General features: G+C 35.0%; 1 protein-coding gene across 1 annotated transcript in view; it reads right to left on the bottom strand.

Moving 5' to 3' along the window:
• FSTL5 (follistatin like 5) overlaps positions 1-27,162 on the bottom strand; it is a 541,528-nt gene extending 514,366 nt beyond the window's left edge. The window contains exon 1 of the mRNA XM_084884381.1: positions 26,783-27,162. The gene's annotated coding sequence lies outside the window, so the exon portion shown is untranslated. The remainder of the gene's footprint in view (positions 1-26,782) is intronic.
• Positions 27,163-27,388: the final 226 nt, after the last annotated feature.

Raw genomic sequence — 27,388 nt, 5'->3', positions numbered from 1 at the left:
TTAAAAATGGTCATATTCATCATCTTTAAACAATACTTCCATTTTATTGCCTGGCAATAAACCTGTGGGTTTTCCATCATTTATCTGAAAGGGTGTTTAAAATCTCTTATATTCTGTTGTCCCTCTCTCTATGTTTTTAATGGTATTGACTTTCTGTTCTAGGTCTTCATCTTTCATGCTCTACCTGGCTTTCCATGCATTCTTGTTATTTCAATTGTCATCTAGACGCAGGGGTCTTCAAACTACGGCCCGCGGGCCACATGCGGCCCACAGAGGAATCTGATCCGGCCCGCCAGGTTTTTTGGGCAGTGAGCGCAGCCGAGGTGTTACAGTAGGAATTAGTAGTTCATATAGTCCGGCCCTCCAGCTTTCTGAGGGACCGTGATCTGGCCCCCACTTTAAAAAGTTTGAGGACCCCTGAATTCTAGAGGGTTATCTTTTCTAAATAAAATTTCTTTCAAGATTTAGAAATATGACAGCTTATTATAGTTTTCCACTTGACAAGCACAAACATATCTCAGAAATAATATGTCCTAAGTCAAAAGCTTACCCTCTCACCATCACTATCCCCCTCCCCACCAGCCCTGCTCCCGGCAAATAACTACATCTCTGTGCGATGTCTATAGGGAACTGTTATAACTGAAATGGGATTGGCTACAAGGGATGACAAGACCCCAGTTGCAAGTAAAAATAGAAAAGAACTGAAGGCAATCTGGATGAATAGCATGCCCATGGTGATTACTTTTGTAGTAAATGCATCAGCAAACCAAAGAATGTACTAAGTGTGTGTCAAATGTAGGATTCATAATACAGTTTTGGATGGGATATAAGAACTCCTGCCAAATGGGTTTGGATTGAGGAGACTTGGTTAGAGTATTTACCAAAAACCTAGACAGAATTCTGAAACAGTAGACTGAGTCAATGAGCCAAATAAGTTGTAACTCTGCACCAGACAATCCAGCCTGTGAATATAGCCATTTTTATACCAAAGAAAGTTAATCCAATTGACAGTATTATTGTAAAACTATGTATTACTTACATAATGAAATATTTTCCAAAGTGCATTCCCCAGAGTATTAGTGATATAGTAATTGTATTTATATAAGAAGGAAACAGACTTAAAGGTCAAATAAAACTTAGGACAGGTGGGATAAACACAATTTAGTAAAACACTTCCCAGATACTTCAATGTGATAGTGGGTAATGGAAACACCAAGAGGAAGCTGTGGTACGCAGGGTCCTAAAAAGTATTTAACAAAAACTCCTATTTTTTTTTCCAAAGAACATACTAAGGGATAAATGTTCCTGTGGTTACACTTTGAAATAAACTGTGATAAATGCAGATAACCTAGTGACATATACTGAGTTCTAAGTAAAACAAGATTTTTAAAATGCAATATATTGAACAACAAAGGAACCACGCTTAAAATAAAAGTTTTTCTCAGCGATTTTATAATACTATGTTGACAATGAATCCAGTTATCACAATCCTCTGAGCAAAAATTTAATAAGAGATGGTAGATATTTTGTATGATCATTATATGTGCCCTCCAATTTCAAAATGCATTTTTAATTGTTTGTAAACACTTAATCTCTCTCAGGCATTGTCTGGTTCACAGCCTAGCAAAGTCCACTATTTAAAGCTTAAAGATTGTCCAGTCATCCAACAGGCTAAGGTCTGGGGAGTTGTTCACAGAAACTATAGCAAGAATATAACTTTTGCTTTAGAAGCAAGGAACCATAACTAGATATGGACAAATGCAATAGCTACTAGCTAGCCATCATTGATGCATATACTTAAAATTTCATAATCTATGGAACCACACCTGAAATGTGTCTCCTTACTACATTAGAATCTCTTTGAAGAGGGCTGTCCCTCCCTCCCCCTTTCTTTTTCTTACTCCGATTACTAGTTCAGAGCTTGTAACAATAAATGTTTATTAAATTATTAATTAATTGAGTTGTCTTTCTGAGTTGGCAGTAGCATTTTACATTATTTACAAATTTAAATAAATCAGCTTGAATAATCAAAGTTTTGGGGCAGTTCAAGATGGTTGAAAAAATATTGCTTTCTTTTTCTAAAGTTGGTGTTAATTTTAACTAAATTAAAAGTAGTATATATTTTAGCAGAAAAGTAAAATAATAGCAAACAGAAATTCACATATCTGCTGTCCAAATTATTACAGATACATTTTCAAGAAAGACAAAAAATACATTAAGGGATAATGTACGTTTGAAATGTGTATCAGTGACCACAGTATCCTGGTAAACAGGTGATTCTCTGTTTCAGTGAACATTCAGAGGGCTAGGAGGAAAGTCTACCCCACTAAAAAGAGAAGCAAGGACAAAACCTGATGCAAACGTTTAATATTATACACACACACACATTAATTATTTATTATTATATAAATAATCCACACACAAGCACATAGTGGATATAAATATAACTAAATATAAGATGAGCTTCCTCTCTCTTTAAATGTACTAGGTAAAATATGTAGTTCAACAATACAGCTCTAATTTAAATATAAAGCATTTTTTGAGAAATCGGTATAATGAAAAGAATACTCCACAGTATTCAATTAAGTAATTAACTAAATTAATTAATTTGATTGGTATCCTATCTAATAAAGAGTGAATATGCTAACTGACCCTCACACTGTCACAAAGATGGCAGTGCCCATAGCCAATAAGGGAATATGCTAATTGACTGTCCTACCCTCAAAGCCGGTGGTGCCCACAGTCAATAAAGAGGGAATATGCTAATTGACTGCCATGCCCTCAAAGATGGTGGCGCCTGCAGCCAAAAGATGGTGGCACCCAGTCCGTTCATCCCCGCTGGGGTGGCAAGGGCACAGCAAGGCTGGGCCCAACACCAGGCAGGCCTTGCCACTCTGAGCACCTACCTCTGGAGTCCCCCAGTCCCCTCAGCTCACCAGCCACCCAGGGCCAGCTCGAGGCACAGGCAAGTCTTAGATGGCGGCTTCAAAGCCACCCAGGGCCACCTGAGGCTCAGCTAACCAGGACCAGCCTAGGCTTGCCCTGCCAGCAGTGGCAGCAGCAGAGGTGTGATGGGACATTTCTTTCCCCTAATCTCAAGGTCACCTCCCACCCCTGATGGCTTCTGGACTTTGAGAGGGAACAGATCAGGCTGAGGGACCCTCCTCAAGTGCATGAATTTTCAAGCACTGGGCCTCTAGTTTATTACAATAGTACATATACATATTAAAAGATAGTGGTGTTAATACTGAAGTTCATCTTTGCACATGCAGGTATAATTCCCTCGATTAAGTGTAAGATAAAGTATGACAACAACAAAAAATTAGCAAACTAAGAATAGAAGGGAACTATTTAATCTAAGCTGTGGCTCAGGGGTCAAAACAAAAGGGCATAGCTCAATTCCCTGTCAGGACTGCATGCTCAATCCCCAGTAGGGGGATGCAGTAGGCAGCTAGGCAGCTACTCAATGATTCTCTCTCATCATTGATCTCTCTCTCTCTCTCTCTCTCTCTCTCTCTCTGTCTGTCTCTCTCTCTCTTTCTTCCTCTTCTTCTCCCTTCCTATCTGAAATCAATGAAAATATTTATTTAAATGGCATCTATTTTTAAAATTAAAAGAAAAATATTAACAATATCATAAGTATTAAAATAATCCTAAATAAAACCAGTAGCCCCTAATTGAAGAACAAGAAATAAAACTAAATCTATAATTTGGAAATTTAGAGAAAACGTTGTGATTATCTGCATATGCATTTTTGTTGAAACCAAAAAAAAAAAAGTTGGCATGTAACACTCAATTGCACTTCTTTAGGCCACACTAGTTAGAAAACGTGTTTTTTTTTTTAATTAACATAAAGAGTATCAATTAAAAATACATTAAAGCCCCTTATAGAATAAACCAAAACATTTTATTAAAAACATTAAATGATATTAGATAACATATGACATTGACTACATTTTGGAAAGTAAAACTCTCTATCATAAATATATCAACATTCTTCAAACTGAGCTATAGACTCAGTGCAATTCCAATCAAAATCCCAGTGGGATTCATTTAACTTGATAAGCTGTTTTAAAGTGCATATAAAAAAAAAAAATCCAAGGTTTTTGAGAGATCCCTGAAAAGGACTGGGTGGGGGAATTGGCAAGTGGAGAAAACGTTGAAAGGGTGAAGTGACAGGCTATCGGGCTATAGCAAATCACCTAACAGTCTGAGCACATTGAGAACTTAAAACTGAACAACGTATTTAGTAATGAGCAGGATATTGCTCAATAGGATTAATAAAGTGGATTCAAAAGAGGTTATATTTGGCCCATCTGATGTGGCTAAATGTTTGAGAACTAAAAGGTCACTGGTTCAATTCCCAGTCAGGGCCTATGCCCAGGGTGCAAGTGAGATCTACAGTGGTGGGTGTGCAGAAGGCAGATGATCAATGATGTTTCTCTTCAAATTTTCTATCTCTCTATTCTCTCCCTCTCTCTCTAAAATAAATAAAAATATATTTTATGAAAGGGGATATATTTGAAGAGAGAAATTTGAGAAAGTAGGGATTGCTTTTTGAGGAGTTTACCATAAATGGCAAATAAATGGCCCTGAAATAAATGGCCCTGGCCAGTTTGCTCAGTGGATAGAGCATTGGCCTGCAGCCTGAAGAGTCCCGGGTTCAATTCCGGTCAAGGGCATGTACTTTGGCCGTGGGCACGTCCCCAGTGGGGGTTGGGCAGGAGCCAGCTGATTAATGTTTCTCTCTCATTGATGTTTCTAACTCTCCATCCCTCTCCCTCTCTGTAAAAAAATTAATAAAATATATATTTTTAAAAACTGAAAGAAATGGAATGATGGCTGATGTATAATCATAATCAAAAGAATTTTCCTGATTTGTTGGGTTTATAGAAGGGAAAAAATGCAACCTTCTTTTATGTTGATGAAAATAGTCTAGCAGAGCTGAACAAACTGATGAGGCAGAAAGGGAAAAGAGAATTCTTGGAGCAATATCCTTGAGAAGCTAAGAGAAAATGTGATACAGTAAATGATATGTCCCACATTTTTTTTCTTCAAAAGTAGATGATGAAAGGACAAGAAAACATTCTCAATCATATGCATGCATACCTGCATGAACTTTATAATATAACTAAAGGTCGGGTACACGAATTCGTCTACGGTGGGATCCCTTGGCCTGGCCAGAGATCATGGCCGATCAGGGCCAATGAATGCATGGACCACGGGAGGTCGGCCGACCACACGAGGTTGGATGTGGGAGTGCACTGACCACCAGCTCTTACATTGTGTGTCTGCCCCCTGGTGGTCAGTGCATTGTCATAGCGACTGGTCTACTGGTCATTTAGTAGACCAGTTATAACAGTCACTTAGGCTTAGATAGATAGATAGGTAGATAGATAGATAAATAGATATATATCTACAGCTGTTTAACAATTTCTTAAAATAAAAGGTGTTCTATTAGAAAACAACAACTCTGATATCCAATGGGAGGTAGATAACATGAGAAAAATTAAAGACCACTTACTTTTCCTAGGTAATAATCTGTGATTTATATTTAATTTTGTCATTTTGTTTCTAGTATAAGATATTAAATTACAATAATTCAAAAATAAGTTTAAAGCTTATTGTCAGTAGCCTAATTTGTATTAAGACATTTACATATACTTTCTAAATTTAAATTAATTTAAATTTGTGTCAATTGTATTTTATTTTAAAATTTCAATTATGAATTCATATTATCAGGTACCAATATTCTCTATATATTTTAAATGAGAGAAAATTATTCTTATTCAAGATTAGTATTATTACCAAAAACAATCTTACTTATGTTTAGTGATCAACATAATTATTATGCTCCTTGTTAAGAGAATATATAACTGACATCATTACTAACATAAATATCCAAAGCAAAGTATATTCTTACCATTTTTTTCATTTAACTGAAATAGTTCCACGTCTTCCATAATTGTTATAAGTTGTACATTTTTGGGTACTGTGATCTTTAAGTCATCATACACAGTTTAAAAAACCTAGGCTTTGAATCTCAGATCCTAACAGCTAAAGTGACATTGTTACATTCTATCTTACTTCTAATCATATCTTACACTATACACACAAATACACACACACATATACACACACAGGGAAGCATGATTTCACAGAGTTTCTAAGCATAATTTTTGCTGAAGTGCTTCTGTTTTCTCTCAAAATTATGGAATTGGATTATAAACATTACTGTTCTCACAATATTGTATATTTTAGAGTCAAAATTATTTACTGGAAAAATTCAAGACCTTGAAACTCCAAGGGTGATGCCCCAATTTCAATGCTTCCATAATTATGTCTGAGACAAAACCTGCTGGCAGAATTGAAAGCTTTAGTTATGGTATTGTGAATGCAGTGAAGAGTGGTGATGGGCCTTCATTGGTCTCAGTGGGAAAAAGGACTTTCCTAGAGACTGGTCTGCGGGGGATAAACAAAGCATATTCTGATGTGATCCAAAGTTAATGAACTTTCAAGCATGCAGGAAAGGAACAAAATTCAAATACACACATCAGTGATTTATACAGCTATAACTTAATTATTTGGGAGGAATTTCTATTTGTGTTATATCTTCTATTATCGATGTAACTCAACTGGATTGCCTTCTTATATTTGCATTTTAATGCACTAAGAGGATTTAATTTGAACTTTTTCCCAACAAGACTACTCCAAATGGAAATTTATTTCTAGGCTACTCTTAAAGCTCTATCCCATTCATTACAAAAAAAAAAACATGTCAAAATATGCTATGTTGCATATAATCACTCAGGGTATGTGATTAGTATGGAATCAAACTCAACTTAATTTTTTAAACAACCTTGTTAGCTCTGGAGGCACAATCCAAAGTTTTGCTTCATCATCAGGTTTTAAACATCAAAATTTAAATATCATGGTTATTTTGAAAATTTGATTAGACAAATATAACAATCAATAAGAAAAAAGTGAATGATTATTGCATCAAGGAACTACTAACAAGGTGATTTTTGTCAAATGATTTAAACTCAATCTATTTCAATTTTTGTGGGATGATTTGAAAAAAACTGGTAAAACCGGCCTCACTTTATGATGTCCTTATCCCAACATAAGCATCAGAATGTACCATAGAAAGGGAAGAAAACATGATCAGACACCAGCCTTTTAGGCCTTCCAGAAGGAAGGGGCGCTACTGTGCCTCCTCTTTTCACTGGCCAAACAGGTCATATGATCACATCTAACTTCAGGAAGATATGCCAGTGCAATCTTCCCATATGCACACATGGTGAAGAGAATTTTTAAAAGTGGTGTAAAATATTTAAACCACAGCACATGTCCTTTAATACTGTGAAGCTTGTAATGATCTTTTATGTACATTATGATTTTCCAAGGCTGATGTGAGACTATATTAAATTTTCTAACTCTTTGTTCACTTTTAAGTGGGTTATTTTAGCACTAAATTTCTATGAACATACCTTAAAATATTGTATGATACATGTTAACTTATGATAAACTAAAAATATTTCACAATTGTACTGCTAGTATAGTAATTAAGATTTTGATGCTCTTTTATTACTAATAGTGATGAAGAAAATAATGATTTTTGGAACCCAGACCTTATGGCTTTCAGTAAGTTTCTTTCTAACACTTGAATGTAGATATTTACAGATCAATGTCATGTCTACCTATATCACTATCTGTGTCTTTATCATCCATCTATCTATCTATCTATCTATCTATCCATCTGTCCACCTACCTAACGAATAGTTCTTTTTCCTTGAAATAGGCTTTGGGATTAGTCTATTCTAATGTAAGAATCAAATAGAGAACTTCCTTTCTAGGGTAAATTCCTTAATATTAACATTCTGTCATATGTTTGGCAAATATATGTACAAATCTATGATTTTCAGATTAGTACATAATTACTCATAATCCACAAAATAAATTACTATATCCACAGCTAAAGGAGCTTTATTATCACATATAATTTAGCTAGCTCATTTTAAAATACTTATGTAATTTTATGATTTACAGAAAAATTGCAAAGATAGTACATATACCTCATGTTAATTAGTAAACATATATCCCACACCTAGCATACTGTTTGTAAACATTTTACATTACTATGACACAGTTGTCACAATAAATAAATCAACACAAATAAATTATTATTATTAACTAGTCTGTACTTTCTTGTGAGTTCCTTAGTTTTACCTAATGAGCTTTTTGTTTCCCTAGATCTCATTGAGGACATCACACAAGATTTAGTCATCACACGTCTGTGGGTTCTTACTGCCATCTCACCATGTTTCCAATTTTTACCTTTTCACAATGATGTAAATAGTCTTCTTTGGGAATTAGTTTCCAAATTTATGTATTTCTTTTTAAGTCACTGTTGCTAAATTAACTCAGAAATGTTGTTTTTCAAATAATACCAATTAAGCCCAACTTTAAGAAACACTTCACAAGAAGCTGTTTCACAACAGGCAAATAATGGATTTTAAGTCTGAAAGTTTTTGAGGTTTGGTTTTCTAAGCATATTCTATAATATAAGTTGTAAGGATTTTCTGTAATACAGAATTACACATTCACTCCATTGCTGAGAAAATACAAAACAGAGAGAATAACTCAAGTTGGATTCACAGTTTTATATACCATTTAAGTTAAAATTATACTTGAGATCAATTCACTATACTTTCTCTGGATGAAGAGGTATTTCAGAAACACCTTTTATTATTTGTATTGTCTCTTTAAGCTTCTCATTTTTTAAATTAATTTGTATCTACCAAATTTATGTTCTAACTGTATAGACTACATAACTAATTTATAGTCATTTATAACTATCTGACAGACTCAACTTCATTACATAAACCACAATCTGGGTTACTTAGAACTGTTAGATTACTGTCCAATAATTAATACAATTTTACATTTAAAAATAAAAAATACTTCAATGTTGAGTCTCTCAGAACCATCCTTATTAGATGAATTTATGAACAAATTAAACTATTCCACAGTGGTTGAACACATTTTTTAAATTAATTATGTATTTTTCAAGTGTACACTCTGATACATCATCTGTATATTGCATTGTGTGCCCAATACCCAAAGAAAAATATTCTTTCATCACTAATAGTTGACACCCTTTACCCTTTACTATCTCCCCACACTCCTTCCCTCTGATGACCACCACACTGTTGTTTGTGTCTATGAGTTTTTGTTAGTCTTATTTGTTCATTTGCTACTTTCAGTTTTATATCCCACATATGAGTGAAATCATATGGTTCTTGACTATTTCTAACTTATTTCACTTAACTTGATATACTCAAGATCCACCCATGTTTTCAGTATTTCATCTTTTCTTTAATCCCCCTATACTGTTATTAATTTCAGAGAGGAGGGGAGAGGAGAGAGATATAGAAACATCAATGATAAGAGAGAATCATTGATTGGCTGCCTCCTGCACATCCCTACTGGAGATCAAGCCCACAACTTGGAATCAAAACTTGACTCCCACCTCACAGAGTCAAGCCCAACCATTGAGCCATGCCAAATGGGCAGTATTTCATCTGTTTCATGCCTGAGTAGCATTCTATTGTATAAATGCACCAAAATGAAATTTCAGAAAAATAAATGGAGTGCAGGAGGCAGCTGGTCGATGTTTCTCTCTCATCAATGTTTCTGGCTCTCTATCCTTCTCCCTTCCTCTCTGTAAAAAAAAAATCAATAAAATATATTTTTTTTAAAAAGAAAAGAAAAATAAATGGAAAAAAAAACAGTTCCTTACACAAATGCAACAAACAATAACATATGTAGGAATAACATTGACAAAGGATGTGAAGGACCTAAACAATGAAAACTACAGAGTATTATTAAAAAGACACAATAGTTAATATGTCCAGATTATCCAAAGTAATATACAGATTTGATGCAATCCCCATAAATTCTAAATGGAATTTTGAAAAGCAATAGATCAAAAACATCATCAGAGTTGTATGGAATAATAAAATACCCCAGAATGCAATCCTGATATCACACTCTCTAATTTCAAATTATATTACAAAAATCAAAACAACATAGTACTGGCAGGAAAACAGACACAGAGCAATATAAGAAAAAAAAAAACTTAAGAGCCCAGAAATAAACACACTTGTGTATGGGCAACTTTTTTTTGACAAAAATCCAAACATAAAATGGGGAGAAAAGAAGGGATCTTTAATAAATGTTTTGGCAAAATTGGAAAGCTCCATGACAAAAGAATGAAACTAGACTACTGTTGTCCCTGTATACAAAATAAAATAGATTAAAGACTAATTCTTTCTAGTATCCACTAATATAATTTAAAAATCTATCATTAAAAAATCTTCAAGTTCAATTAAAAATAAAGTGAATAAAATACACTATTCGTATTTTTTGTTAGATGATTATTATGTTATCCTAAATTCCTTCTGTGTCTTGAATCTAGAGCTTTATTGCATTTTCACCAATCATATATGGTATCCTATCTAATAAAAGAGAAACATGCCATACCTCCTCTATGCCAATAAACCACGTCCACCAGTCTCACCCACCATCAGGAGCAGATATGCAAATTAACTCAACCAAGATAGCATTTAATTTTCACATCCATGTACAGAGCAGAGATAGCATAGAAGGAAGCCAAGTGCTGTAGAAGAGAGCAAATGTGCAGAGAAGCAAGCAGAGTGGCAGAGGCTGGACGAAGGCAGGTGGGGCTGCAGAGAAGGGAGGAAGCATGTAGGATGGGAACAAGATAGAGAAGCAGGCAGGCTGGCAGAGACTGCTGCATGAAGTTCTATTTCAGGAATCTTCCTGCAACAGGCCTCTAGTCTATATATATAAAAGCTAAGTGACCATAATGACAGAACAACAGAACAACCAGAATGGCCAGACAACTGGTCATTATGATACACACTGCAGTGGCAAACCAGCCTGATCTGGGCCCTGGTCATCCCCTCAATCTCTCTCAGCCTCTCCCTCTGGCCATCCCTACTTTTGATCACCCCCACCCCAATTTGGGGAGGGTTTGGCCAGCCAACCCATTGCAGCCCCTCCCCTGGCCAGCCCTATCCCCAATTGGCCCCCACCCCAACTGGGGGTGGGGCTGGCTAGCCAATGGGCCATGGCCCCTTCCCCACTGCCAGGGCCTGGCCTCAAGTGCAAGTGGCCCCAATTAGGGCTGGTGGCTGGACCCCTCCTATGCATGATTTTGTAAACCAGACCTCTAGTGAATGTGTGTGTGTGTGTGTGTGTATAAAGTTCTAGTGTTCTAGTGTATCTTCAATTTAAAATATATCAACATAATACTCAATTATAAGTATACTTAACTGTATATTAATTAGTATGGTAATTGCAACTGATTCAAATGTTTTACAATATTTATATTATACATTATTAAAATAGAATAGTACATATTTCAAGGTAAACATGATTAAAGTTAATTACTATCAATAATAAAATATCATAGATGTAGTTTGACACTCCCCCAAAAATAACTGTGGTCACTGTAAACATGAAAATTTTCTACAATGTAGCCAAAAATAATATTCAACTTATTGTAATACATATGATTTATTACCATACTTTGGTTTTCTGAATCAGGCATCATTAACTTGCATTTTAAAAAGGAAAAATCTACCAAACCATTTTATAAATCAATACAGTGTATATATATTTGGAAATGAATTTAAGTGCTATAATGATTACAATAATTAAACTCTTTAGAAGTATTCATTTAGTACTCAACCTTAAAAGAATATACATAAAAAGGAAAACAAAAAAACAATGCTTGATGTTACTCTATGCAAGCTTTTGTGAAGAAAAAATATTGCAAAGTAAAAATCAAAGCCTTTTGTTTGTATAATAAGCCATGTAATCAACGTTAAAAAGCTCATAAATGGAGTTTTGTGTTCAAAAGTTATTATAATTTCAAACCCCCAATATGAAGTATCTAAATATATCTGCTCAGGGTTATACATAAAAACCTGGAAGTGTGAAGTAATTGAAATGAGACATACATGAATTGTTTAATCTTAGTTTCTCTTTATCAAATTAAGTAATAATAAAGATTTCTGCCACTAAAAAGTCAATGTAGATTCATTCAATTTGTATACATACTTATATTAACATTGTTATAAATACATATAAATCTGAATATTAATAGGAAAAATAAGATTGTTTTTTAAAATATTTTTGTTCCTGGTAAAAAATGCTATTTCATGACTCTATTTAATTTGTAAGTCAGCTTCAATATGAAGTTCAGTTTAATATCTGTTTCTAAAATAAAAATTAAAAAATTTGGAGATTTTCAGAAATAGAAGTTCTGATATTGAACCATTTTGTGATAAGACATGCATGGAAAACAAGGAGATAAAATTGCATTAATAAAATTAGTTTTATCTCCTCTCTAAATTAGGGAATGTTTTCACGTATGGTTCTTTTGCCTTAAGCTAACAAGTTAGACTTTCTCAATTAAAAATAATGACTAACAAGGGTTGCTTTGGAATAATATATCTTTGTTTAGAATCTTAGATACCCAAAAATGAGTCACATTGAAGAAATACTCATGTACTTGAGAAACCCAAGTGCTATATATATATATATATATATATATATATATATATATATATATATTTAAAATAATTTTATTGATTTCAGAGAGGAAAGGAGAGGAAAAGAGACATAGAAACACCAATGATGAGAGAGAATCATTGATCTGCTGCCTCCTGCACACCCCCTACTGGGGACCTAGCCTGCAACTCAGGCCATGTGCCCTTGATGGAAATCAAACTCTGGACCCTTCAATATGCAGGCCAATGCTCTATCCACTGAGCCAAACCAGCTAGAGCAATCCGTATGTACTTTTACTGAAGGCTTTAGAATTGAAAAAAAGCTTTCATGGAAAATATGACTCTAACATTATAGGGTATTAAACATATAGACAGACAGCACTGAGGCTTGAACTTGGGAGGCCCATATGTGACATTGTGGCCTTTAACCTTCCCAGAAGCCTTGGGCTCAGCATGGGTTCTACCTTAAAAGCTCTTCTAAAGTTTTAGTGATATAATTGCTCAATAAGCAATTATTACTACTATTTCTTAGAATCTAATAATTTTCATTGACTATATAAAATCTAGGTAAGATTCTCTTAGATTAATGGTCAAAGGACATCCAGAGAAAAAGTAGAATAGAATTATTTCTAAGAAACATACAAAACATCACATTCATTAATAAGCAAATGCAAATAAAATTCTGAAAGCACAGATTTGAATTTGTTAAATTAACAAAATCAAAACACACAACACTATGGTCAAATATCTCAAACATTACTAGCATAAGTGGATTGATGTAATCATTATAGAAAATAATACCATAGCCGGATAGAGCGTCGGCCTGCGGATTGAAAGGTAACGGGTTCAATTCCGGTCAAGGGCATGTACCTTGGTTGCGGGCACATCCCCAGTAGGTGGTGTGCAAGAGGCAGCTGATGGATGATTCTCTCTCATCGATGTTTCTAACTCTCTATCCCTCTCTCTTCCTCTCTGTGAAAAATCAATAAAATATATTTAAAAAGAAAAGAAAAGAAAAGAAAATAATACCACAATAGTCATTTCCACTCTTAAGAACAATCCAGGTATCATACTAAGTAATTTAACTTCTAAGAAAATTTTATAATAATAAATTTGAATGGATTTCAAATATGCATTTCGAAAGTTTGTAGTTCACTCTGCATTAATATAAAAAGTGCATGTCAAACAATAATAAATAATGTATAAAAGTTACTAAAATGCAATTTTAATATGATCATAATAAGTCACATATGCTGCTATATGATTTAAGGGTCTTATATAAAAGGCAATTAAATTGGAAAACAATTATGCAAGAAAATAATATATTAATTTAGTTTAAATCAATGCTAAGACATTATTAGTAATAAAAGTGCTTCCTTTTCAAGAATGTTGCAATTTCACAGCTCATTTTACAGCACAGTAGGTTTAGGTTATGTTTGATACTCTCTAATACATTTTAAAAAATTAAATTTAAATTAAAGTACTGTGCTGGCCAGGTGGCTCAGTTGATTGGAGTGTTCTCCTGTACACCAAAAGGTTGTGGGTTTGATTCCCAATCAGGGTATATGCCTATTGGGTTTCAGATTCAAGGCACATATGGGAGGCAGCCTCTCTCTCTCTCTCTCTCTCTCTCTCTCTCTCTCTCTCTCTCTCTCTCTCTCTCTCTCTCTCTCTGTGTGTTTGTGTGTGTGTGTGTGTGTGTGTGTGTGTGTGTGTGTGTGTGTGTATGTGTGTCTCCCTCTCTCTCTCTCTCTTCCTCACTCTCTAAAATCAATGAAGACATATCCTGGGGTGATGATTTTTTTTTTAAAGTGTTTAAATTAACATGTTTTATATTTTCAGCAAGACTAAACAATAAGCAACAGAATCCCAATAAAAATGAACAGAGATAGTTGTTACTTTTAGATTTATAGGATATAAAATTGGAGACATGGCTCTTAGTATAAAGTTACTAACTAAAAACATTAAGAGTTTTTGAGGGCTGGTGGTTTTGGTTTGGTGTTAATTTTTAAACATTTGGAAGGATGTTGCTATAGCGGCTGGGATAAAACAAAAACCTATGTTTAAGTCCAATATTTTTAAGCTAACCAACAAAATGTTACAGTATGGTCTGTTATATTCTTAGAACTATCACATATTTAATTTAAGGCTAATGTTGTTTTATATAAGTCTGTTGAATACTAGATATCCCCTTTTTAATATATATACCTTTATTGTTGAAAGTATTATAGATCTCCTCTTTTATCCTTATTGACCCCTTCTAACCAGAACCCACCCTCCACCCCAGGCCTTAACCACCCTATTGCCTGTGTCCATTGGTTATGTCTATATGCATGCTATTTCATGTTTTCTTTCCTGTATCAAGAACTCTGTACCAAAATCTAAAAATTAAGGCAGTAAAAGCCTCAATATCACAGAGTGGGATCTTCAAAGTGATTGAACAATCTATTGTATATAAATGGAACACAATTACCTTCTGTAATAAATAGGACAAAACAAGTTAAAGAGAAAAGGTGAGACTTCAACTATTTAGTCATGAATTTCACAAATTATAAACAGGTTATCTTGCACTTAAAAATATCTTCATTTCCTCTACAGGAATAAGACTGCTTTTGAAGGAAAGCACCGTGACATTAGACAGCTAGGATCACCATATCCTTCATGGCCTCTTGAGCTCCCTCTACTGATTTTTAGACACTTGTTAACCTAACCGAGATGTTCAACAAAACAAGTAATTAATGAGATGTCCAGTCGAGTGCTAGCATCGAGAGCAGTTTTCACAGCTGGGCACACAGTTCTACTCCAGACATTATCAATTAAGTTGTACAATTTGTTCTAAGATAGGAAAACAAACTTAATGAAATCCCCTTTCACCTTCCTCAGGCCTTAGGACACAGAGAGAAAAGAGACACTTGCCAAACAAAAATATAAATAATCATAGAAGGTATTTTTGGACATCTTTGTGATCATGAACTATAAATATGTAGATTTAGCATAAAAAGAATTTTTTTTTAAATTTTCCTTCACTTTTTTTTTTCTCCTTCACCTTTTAATTTTTTTTAGCTCAATTAATTATGGCTTCATGAGAAATGTCACCAAAGAAAATAATTCAGGCAAAGCACTGGCACTCGGTGCAAGTTTCTTCAGGCCTTACGTTTTTGTAAATGCACTAACCTTTGAGACTCTATAAAGGGATTGAGATATTGTGCATCTAGTAGCACAGGGGCCCTCAAACTTTTTAAAGTGGGGGCCAGATCACGGTCCCTCAGAGAGCTGGAGGGCCGGACTATATGAACTACTAATTCCTACTGTAACACCTCGGCTGCGCTCATGCCCAAAAAACCTGGCGGGCCGGATCAGACTCCTCTGCGGGCCGCATGTGGCCCGCGGGCCGTAGTTTGAAGACCCCTGTTAGCATTTATTTTCTAATGTTGTACATGTATTTTTATTACTTTCATTTTCTTTTGATTCTGCCTTACATGGTCCCATGATGTCACAGAATTTGTAGAAAGGCTACAATTACATAATAACTCATAAACATTGTGGTTTCTCAAGCATGTGCACAATCCCAAAAGGCATTCTAAGCATTTCTCTTTCCCTAACAATGCCTCAGTGTCTTGGATAATGGATCATTTGATGTAAATTCCAGCTCACTGGATCACTGCCTCAAAGCAACATAGATTTTAGAACACTTAAGTTTTATATGAAACAATGTGGAGGTCTGAGGAAATAAACCATACAATGCACAAAGAGTACAAACTAATTTTCAGAAATTAGCTTGAAGTCCCAGTATTTCCCTGCAGCATGCTTGGTATACTACAGTGTTTAAAAATGAAAATTAAATTAATCAAGTCTAACTAACATAGTTTAAATACATGGTGTGGCAAACAAAGTGGGAAGCCAGCCTGCCATGCAGAGATCTGTGGTTGAGCATTGACCTAAAAAACAGGAGGTCACAGTTCAATTCCTGGTCAGGGCCTAGGTTATGGGCTTGATCCCCAGCGTGGGGTGTGCAAGAGACAGTGAAGCAATGATTCCCTCTCTTCATTGATGTTTCTATTTCTCTCTGTGTCTCCCTTTCTCTCTGAAATCAATAAAAATGTATTCAAATGTACATACACACAAAAACACACACACACATATATATATATATATATATGTGTGTGTATGTATGTACATTTGAATATATATATATATAATTAATATCAGAGAGGAAGGGAGAAGCAGAAAGAGATAGAAACATCAATGATGAGATAGAATCATTGATTGGCTGCCTCCTGCATGCTTCGTGCTGGGGATGGAGCTCACAACCCAGGCATGTGCCCTTCACTAGAATCGAACCCATGGCCCTTCAGTACACAGGCTGACACTCTATCCACTGAGCCAAACCAGATAGGGCAATAACATATATATATTTTTTTTTTAAATGAGAGAAGCTAATAATCTTTAATGAGAAAATCGCAACTAATCATCTTTTTTCATGATAGAAGCCTTTCCATTTTTGAGATAATTAAATTAAAAAGCAAGAGAATTACTCTAAATAATACATACAGATGGCCAAGAGGTATTCAAAAAGTTGCTCAACATTACTAATCATAAGAGAAATGCAAAGCAAAAACACATTGAGATGTCACCTCACACCTGTGAGGATGGCTATCATTTAAAAAAAAAGATAATGTATTGCTGAGAATGTAGGAAAATTGGATCCCTAGTGCTGTGTTGATAGAAATGTAAATTGATACAGGCACTGTAGAAAACAGTATTAATGTTCCTTAAAAAATTACAAAGAAAACTACTATATGACAGATCAATCCTTTTTCGGGTTATACATCTGAAAAAACTGAAGCAGGATCTCAAAAAGATATTTTTATTCCCATGTTGATAGCAGCATTATCCTATATAATAATCCTATAAAATAACAGAGAAATATACAAATTGTCCAGGACGCCATAACATCACAACTACTCAGTAGAGGGCATGCACAGCAGCATGGGTAGGTGGGGCCTTGCAGTGTCAGGGACAGTGATGTGGCCATGGTGGGGGTTAGGCCAAGGCATGCAGAGGGAGGCCTCTATGGCAGGCCTGCCCCCTGGGGTCTGCAAGTCTCCACAGGCCTCTGCAGGCAATCGCCACAACCTGGCCTGGAATCCACAGGACTACCCCAGCTCCGGCCTACCTCTTTGGGGCAATCCATCGAGGAGGCCTGGATGTGTGGGCGGGGCCCACCTCTTTGGGGTGATGTATCTCGGGGCTCCCACACTTGACAGGGCACAGGCCAGGCTGGGGGATCCCCCCATCAAGTGCACGAATTTTGTGCACCAGACCATTAGTTCTCAATAGCCATAAGTAATGTTAACTTACCATAAATTACTTAATGGGTCCCTCAGAATGACAAAGTTGGCACCTAAGATAACCTGGATCTTAGGTAGCACTCTTACCCTTAGTAATTCTTTGCCTGTTCTACTTTTCATCATAACACCTATCAATGTCAGACATTACCCTTTGTCTTCAATGATAATTAAATAATATTAAAGAATGTGATAAAATCTAAATCACAAAGTTTTGTATGCAAGAAAGGAATTCCTAGGCCTTTTCGTTTAAAAGGAGCTTAAGATTGATTGGGAAAAACAGCCTAAGACATGTTTTTAAAAACCCAGTTGTCCACTGCATAGTTCAGGTCATTAATGCTGCAGAGGAAAGAAATTAGCTCAATGGTACTATAGATCAGTGAAGACAGACTCTGAGGCTCGAGCAGAACTAGAAGCAGGTATGCAGTCAGACTTCTAACATGAATCCCAGTGACCACACACTTACCTGATCTGTAGCCAGACCCTTTAACTTTCTTTTGACCAATAGAATATTACTAGGTGATGTAATATTGCTCTTTTGGTTATGTTATGTTATGTGATAAAGAGGAGAGATTTTAAGATGTAATTTAGGTTCCAAATCAGTTGACTTTATGTACATTCAAAAGGAGCTTATCCGAACTGGACTTGGCCTAATGAGGCGAGTTCTTCAGAGGCCAATCTACAGGTCAGAAACTAAAGGAGTCAGTGAGATTATTATCTGGCCTTGAAAAAACAATCTTCCATGAATTCTGGGCTGTAAAGAAAAGACATCCTGCCAAGAGCCAGTTATCTTGGAGGACCTTGAGTCTCAAAGATCCCAGCACTGGCTGAAAGTTGATGTGAGATCCTGAGCAGAGGGCCTAGCTAATATGTATCCAGACTTGTGATTCAAGAAAATTATGAGCTAATAAGAATTTACATTGATTCTTATGCAATAATAACAAAGAAATACACACATGTAAGGAATGGATATTTTAGTGATGTCCACAGTGACACTGACATGCCATTTATTGCAACAAAAATACAGACTCTGAAAAGTACATATGCGCACACTGTGATCTTATACTATGAGGAAATGTGGCTGAACACAGAGGAGTTGGGTATAGGCCAGGATTCTTGCAGACATGACCGTCCAGATAGGTCATTGTGTTTGTATAGAAAGGACAAATCATACTTAATATTTTGATCCACCTGTGTTTTAATTTTGTGCATTGCACAAATGAGAAATTTAAAAATCAGTTTGATTATTTGCAAGGTGTATGATCAATTAGAATGATCTTGAAACAAGCAGAGAATTTCAACTTATAGTAAAAGCTGAAGAGCCAATGATGATTTCTGAACACAGTGACATTTGGAAGCTTACTCTAATCAAGAGGAATTTACAAGATGTTTGAAGTCTGTATCAGCAGAGCATAATAATTATGATCATGCAGCTGGTTTCAGACAGAGCTTGGTCAAGCCCCAGCTCTGTGGGCAACATAACTCTTTTAAGATTTGGTCTCTCAACCTCATAAGGTGCTTGTGCATATAAAACAAAATAATGTTTATATGTACTGAACACCTTTCATGGCATATTATGAATCATCAAAAATTTAGTGGCTATTATCATTTATTATTACAGCAGAAGAAACAAGAACTAGGGAGATCAATGTACGGTAAAGAATGTGAAAATAATTCTGGCTGAGTGAGAACAGTCTGAGTCAAGGTAAACTTACAGAAGAAGAGTATAGAAATAACAAATTAGCTAAAGCAACATTATAAAGGGATGAATGTCAGAACTTAGGGACTCATTATATATAGCACTAGTAGCCCTGCACACAAATTCATGTGCCAGTAGCTTGCCAGTAGCTCGCTGCTGCCCTCCAGTAGCTCTCCACCCGCTGCCTCGCCATTCTATAGCTCCCCTCCCCTCACTGCTTCCTCATAGCTTGCTGCCCTGCCCCCTCCTGTAGCTCTCCACCAACCACTTGTAGCTCACTGCCCCACTCTCCTGCTGATCCCTGATCTGGTAGTTACGCAGTTGGTTGTTACGCTTCACAGTGTAATGACCATTTGCATATTTACATATTTATTATATAGGATAGTAAGCGTGTTGTAGGTTTAAAACACCTATAAATTTTTACACTTGAGTGGATGAAAAAAAGAGTGTGTCATAAAATGATGGGCAGAAAAATTAGAATTGGGGGGCCATGCCAGGAATAAGATGATGAGTTCATGGAGTTTGTGCTCTCACCATCAAATCAGAGTTAAAATGTCTAGAAGACCTTTGTAAATACATTAAATGGAGTTCCAATCTGGGCCAGAGCTATAGAATTGAGATACATCTATGAAGAGAGAGTAATCGTAGCTGCTGGAGTGAATGGACTTCCTGCAGGCTCCACAGAGAATGAGGAACTATGAGTTAAATTCAATGTATACAAAGCGGTATAGGAAATTCAAGATTAAAAATGTTTATACCACTTTGGAGAAGTGTCTGTTTAGGTCCTTTGCCCGTTTTTTAATTGGATAGTTTGGTGGGATTTTTTTAATGTTGTTTTTATAAGTTCTTTGTAAATTTTTGATATTAACCCCTTATTGGATGTATCATTGGTGAATAATATGTTCTCCCATACAGTAAGTTCCCTTTTCATTTTGTTAACGGTTTCTTTTGCCGTGCAGAAGCTTTTTAGTTTGAAGTAGTTACATTTGTTTATTTTTCCTTTTGTTTCCCTTGCTGTAGGAGATATATCAGAAAAAAATATTGTAAACAAGAGAGGAAAAAACTCATAGACAAAGACAACAGTGAGGTGTTGCTGAGGATTAAGAGGGGTCACAGGAGTTGGAGAAGGGTATAGAGGGGATAAATGGTGATGGAAGGAAATGACTTGGGGAGGTCAACACACAATACAGATGATGTGTTGTAGGACTGTTCACCTGAAACCTGTGTAATTGTTTACCAGTGTCACCCCAATAAATTCAATTAAAAAAATGATTATATCAGAGTTCATTTCAAAAGTAAAATACAGAGTATTGCTAACCAATATGTAAAATGCAGGGTTTCCCAAAAATGTGTATACATTTTAATAGCAGATAACTCAATTAATTATCACAATAAATTTTATGTCAATAAAAGCTGACTTTATAATCATTCAAAGTGCACACAAATTTGGAGGACACACCTTGTTAATAAAAGCCCTATAAACTTTCTCCACAGATCAAACTTTTCTATGTCCTTTGGGATCCATCTAATAAGGAGAACCCAAAACTTGGATAATGAGGATTCACTAGGGGATGTGATGCAACCCTGTGGCTCACCCAGGAGCTGTGTTATAATTACTGCCACCAGTGCTCACCTCTTTAATCAGGCTAAATGTTACATGAAAACAAAAACATAAAACTCTTAAGACACATTAACTACTCTATTATAGTGCTTTACATTCTATTTGAAATGCAAAGATAAATATTGTCTGATGCTAATAATTTGAATGGTCTACGAAATCAAATAAAATAACACCTCTCTAACATTAAGTATGGAGGGAAAACTTTTTCTTCTTTTTTTATTACTCCTCACCCGAGGAGAGAGAGGAACATCGATGTGAGAGAGATGCATTGATTGGTTTCCTTCTGCACATGGTCCAACCAGGTCTGGGGCTCGAGGTATGTGCCTTTGACCTGAATCGAACCCAGGACCCATCAGAACACTGGCCTATGCTCTATCCACTAAGCCAAAGCTGCTAGAGTGGAAAAACATCTTAAAACTTTGGAATTGTGCATTCTAAAGAATATATGCTTTTAAATAATTTTAATACAACAATAATTAAGGAAAGTATTTGGGAATATTCACATTTAGTAAAAATAGTATCACCAAAAATAAAGTTTTATACACACACAATTGACTATTTGACCTAAACAGAGGTTCTAGAGCAGTGTAGGTTAAAGAGGATTGAACTTGGTTTAACTGATTAATTCACCTATTCCTGGTTGTGTGACCATGGCTAGAGAGGTAGAGAGCTTTGATCCGAGTTTCTGTTTTCTAATATCTAAAATGAAGATCAAACAAAATGATAATAAAATGAAGATAATATTGATTTTTACCTGGTTATGTACTAATAAATGTTAAATGACTTAATATGGATAAAATGGCCTAATATGAATAAATAGTAATACTATAGATGGGAACTTTTTCTGTTTTCTTTCTCTTCTTAAATGTATATGCAAATCAAAAACCATACGTTTAAATATCAATAGGTAATCTATCATGAAACCTCAAATGTGTTTAATAGTAACAACTTATTGGATCTCTTTCTTTAGAAAGTTGAATGGACTACCTTCTTAAACCTAAATGAGACAGTTCAGAATCTGGTTGACACCAAGGTCACAGCAATTATGGTGGCTTTGAGAAAAAGGGCCACATTACCATAGAGTGCAAGGGGGCATTTGTCTTTTCATGAGAGCAAGAACCTTCACTTTTGGGGTTTTAGAAATTAAGAAAAATAAGTCACTGGTGGTCATGAAGACACTGTCTAATGTGTTTGGTGGAAGTGGTCCAACCATGAAAGGTAAATTACTTCCATTTCATCATCATCTTTAGGGAACATAGTTGAGGTTTGTTGTTTTAATTGCTACTGTAGGTATATTTTAATTACTACCTTGTGAGACACAGAGAAAATATATCACTAAAGTAACTTTCTCTTAACTGTCAATTACAATGAACATATATAAATAAAACTTAATTAAAAAGTATTTTCAAATCTTTTGCATTGTGCTTTAGAATTACTGGCAATGTTAAGAACTAGTTATAAGTTGGAAAAATACCCTCTGTATTGACATGCAAATGAACTCAATGAGCAACCACTTTGCTTTAGAGATTTACATAATTTGATAACAAAACACATAAAATTAATATTAATTACTTGGTTTTAAAAACAGAAAGTTCATAGTTAAGCTGTTGTTAGGAATAAAAATGTTTTAGGTGTAGAAATATCCAGGCTTTTTCCTTAGACTTATATGGCTTATTACCTAAAGAGGTGCAGTAAGTAAACCTGAAATGTATTTTTTAGAGAATAACTTTTAGAATTCCTATTTTCTCAGAATCAATGTAATACTGTAAACTCTTTGTTATGTACACATCCATTTTCTTTCTAATTTCTGGCAAATTTTCATTTCTAATTGCCCCTTTCCTCGTCAATCAACATGAGAGCTTCTAAATGATACTTTCAGGCCAAAAAACTTGTGTATGCTCAAGCATACGAGCCTAAATAAAAATAACAATAATTTGATGACACATTTGCTACTAATATATATATCATACTATATATATATAGTATGATAGCTTATTATATAAATTATTGTTATATTAAGCAGCATTTGTTGAATTTAAATATTCCACATCATTCTCATTGCATGTTTATGGTAGAGGAGACTCTACCAAAATTATACTCACACATTCATGCATATACTATTGTTTAATTCCTCTTTCAGAAAATCCAGTGGAATACTGGAATTCTGAATTTGCCAAAAATACTATCTCATCCATTACAATAATATTAACTTCCTCAATATCAAGGTAATTAAAGCTCAAAGGGATTAATTGTTTTGTTGTTGTGATGACCTATTTGATGAAATAGGATATTCCACTAGGGATCCTACAGATCACCTCAAGTAGACTATACCCAAAGGACAGTAGAGGTGTTGAAGCAGAAGTGATTAAGTCTGTTTGGCAAAGGATAATTGTTCAAAGAGCTGTTAACAATGATATTAACAACAGGAAGTACTTTTTTCTAGCCTACTTATTCATAAAGGTCTTTTGAAATTGGTAATATATTAAATAATAAAAATATTAAAGTTAGTATGGCGATATTGAGCAAATATGAAGCACTAATAGGAACCTACTATTCAGGATCTTTGGTCAAATTGATAAATGAGCATTAAAGAAAGAAAACTTTCAATAAACTATTATTCACATAATTTCCTGAACTAATTTAATGTTACTTTTAAAAAGTCAATTCACTCAAACTTTTTAGCATATTTTAGGCTTGTTATAATTTTCTGTATTTCTCTATTGTACATGTTAGTAGATAAAAAAAGAAAAAAATATGTAGCCTTGATAACTTATAACCCAAACTGTTTTAACTTTAGATTAAATCTCACCAAACACACAGTTACCTTATTTGTAAGAAGAAAGACATATGTCCGGCCATATTTTTTAATTTTACTTTTGTCTAGCTCAATGTGCTTTAAGAAACTTAGAAACAACTAAGAAAGACAACAACCTGAGCATGTCATATAACGTAACTCAATTATTTCAGTAATTTTTCTATGCACTTTATAAAAGTTCATCATCTTGAAGTAAAAAGTTCTATATACACTTGCAGTGCCTATGTAAAGAAATGAATTAGTGCTTTAGCAGGCTATTCATTACTAAGTTGAACATTCCTTTGAATTTTACATGGACAAGTTATAACTCCAAAACATGGTAATTTTTGTGGCACAAAGAACTAATGAAGGGCCATCATATTTGAATATATTTCATAGGTGTCTTCAAAGATGGTAATTTTATTTGTTTACAGTAGGAATCATATACCCTTTCCAAGTAGTATTTTCTATATGCTAAATTTGGCCAATTATGGTCAACTAATTTTCTCTTCAGAAGTAAGATACAAAGGCCAAATATGTTTTAAAAATAAATTTAATTGAATCTACCTTTGGCTGATTTCATTATTGTCAGTTGAATATTTTGCTTTCAGCATTTAAGCATAAAACTTGACAATATGAAACTTCATTTGAAAGAATTCCAGATATTGGTAGTTCAAGATAACCATTCATACTTGAACAAAGACATACATTTTGAAAACTTTATGCAAAAAAAAAGTCAATGGGATACTCATACAGTTGGGTGAATATAGTGTGTGTGTGTGTGTGTGTGTGTGTGTGTGTGTGTGTATTTATGTATAATATATATATATATATATATATATATATATATATATAGTAAGTTATAAAAGTAAAATACATATTGATGTTTCAATATAAGAAAATAAAGTTAAAATCAAAAGAAGCCACAATTCTGTTTGAAATCCAGTCTGAATATTTATACCAAGATAATTAGTTTTAAAGACAAAATAAAAAATGTATAGAAGAATGATGCCACATAAATTTATAGAAGTCTGTTTGATATCAGCTTCATGGCTCAGTGTTTCACATGCCCTGTTTTGCTCCTTTACCTGCCTTGTTTTAAAAAATTTGTAGGAATATTTAATGTAAGATCACATGACTGACATAAATACTACAAAGAACATCTGCTTAGGGCAAAACATGAAGAAAAAAAAGAAAAAAAAACCTTAAAGGAATTTACATTTGACCTCGAGTATTTGCAGTAATATCCATTCCTGGTAAAAATTACTCTTGTGTAGGACTGTGCTATAAATAAAATTAAAAAATCTCTACCTAGAGGAATTATTTTAAATTATAAACTCTAAAGCTAAAGTTTATCCCTGTAAGTATAATGCAACTATAGTAGAAATTTTTATAATTAAAAATATAAAAATGCTTAAACTTAGTGTAAATCTTTAATTGCTGAAAAACATAGCCTTAGTCAGTTAAGCAATAATTACTAACTCTGCAACAGCTTTTATTTTACCCATTACTATAAATATAGAACACTGGTTGCAATGTGAACTCTCTCCCATGAAATGCAAAGGAACCCCTACCCTAATCATTTCCCAGCCATCATTTACACTTAATCTGATGTCACTAAATGTCATAAATAAAAATCATAATTCTGTCTATCAAACAAGCCATCATGTGTTTCAAAGTCTGAACAGTAATGAAAAACACACAGCACCAGCTAACTTCTATCATTTAATAATCATTCACTGTGAGAAGTACTATTTGGTGGTTTTCTGCACTGAATTCTTTCTCCAAACACACTTGGAACACACTGCCAATTGACAAAAGGAAAACAGCTTCAAAAGAAAATCTAAGTAGAGAAAAGCTCTCTGTTAAGCATGCAAGAGGTTAAGCATTGCTGAAATAGCGAGACATTTTCTCAACCCACGCTTCTGAGTTCCATTCAATTACCAACAGCAATAGCGACCATAATACAAGCTAAAACTGTATTATTAAATCAGAGCTTCCCATTTACATACAACTCTAACCCGAGGGGGTGGGAGGGGATGACATTTACTAGTCAACAGCAGAACAAACAACCCCCAACTTGGAAATGCACATGACCTTGGGGTATAGAATTTTCAGAGCCTGAGTTTCACAAGTTTTATTTGGATCTGCTGCATAACAATACGTCCAAATAAACCCAGCATGGTATAACTGCTCCTATTCCTAGCACCTCCCCTCCCAACATGTTAAGAGAGCTCTGCACTTTGTAGTCTAGGCTTTAGATACCAGAGGTAATATTAATAAATCAGAAATCAGTCCACTCACACATGTCTTTAAGAATACATTTGTTTTAAACAACTTGTTGGTTGACTTATTTACTGTAATTTATTAACATATTTGGGGGCTTGCGTTGAATTTTTGCTGCTCCTTGAGAAATGCTGGAAGGATTGCTCTACAAATGTTTATGTTTATAAAGCAGGATGTAACATGATGACAATAACTTCACACAAAAAGCAAAGCCCTCAACTTCCTCTCTAGAATCCAGTGCATAATCACCAATAGATGTTCTTGTAATAATAATGATAATAACCATTTAAATAATTACTGCAATCACTGTCAAAAGTACCATTTCAAATTATAAAAATAAACATAACTTGCTTTTAAATTTTTACGGCAGTCTGGGTCTCTTCCACCACCCCCCCCCCCATTTATAATAATTTATAACAATATTTTTCTTACCTTATTTTAACAGTCAAAAAAGTCTCCCAGAAAGATCCCTAAAAGGTGTGGAAATAGAAATCACAATAAAAATAATAATTAAAAAAAAAAAACTAAAAAGATCCTCTTGGCTGGGAAAAGATGAAAATAGTTTGGTCTAAAACTATAGAAATCTCCAAAGTCACGCCTGAACGAGCGCCCAGGTGGCAAAGAGAGGACTCTCTCCCACGTCCGTCCGCTACCACACTCCTTTGTCAAGTTGATATAGTCCTGCTGGCGAAGCGGTCCCGCAGGGCACACAGGGTGCAAGAGGGCGTTGCCTCGAGATGCCTGAGCGACTGCTCTGCTCGCGTCCCAGGTTCAGCACCCACAGCACAGCGGACAGCGCCAGTTCCTCTCACCTCCAGGTTTGTCTCAGTCACTGAACCAGGCTGATTCTAGCACCTCCTCCCTAAGCAAGGGCTGCTGTCACTCACCCGGACGTGCCCCGCCCCCACAGCTGACGTAACTATTTTGCATATCAACTCAAGGAGAGGTGCGGGGGGGCCACCCCCTTGACTTGGCTTCTGCTGGGGTCAGCTGAGGCATTCCGGGCGAGAAATTCCGGACTTGTGATCAGCCTGGGCA

This window comes from Pipistrellus hanaki, assembly GCF_964339955.1.
Source record: "Pipistrellus hanaki genome assembly, chromosome: 5".
Lineage (NCBI taxonomy): Eukaryota > Metazoa > Chordata > Mammalia > Chiroptera > Vespertilionidae > Pipistrellus > Pipistrellus hanaki.
Note: the sequence above shows the minus strand (reverse complement) of the source record. Positions and strands in the feature narration are given on the sequence as shown.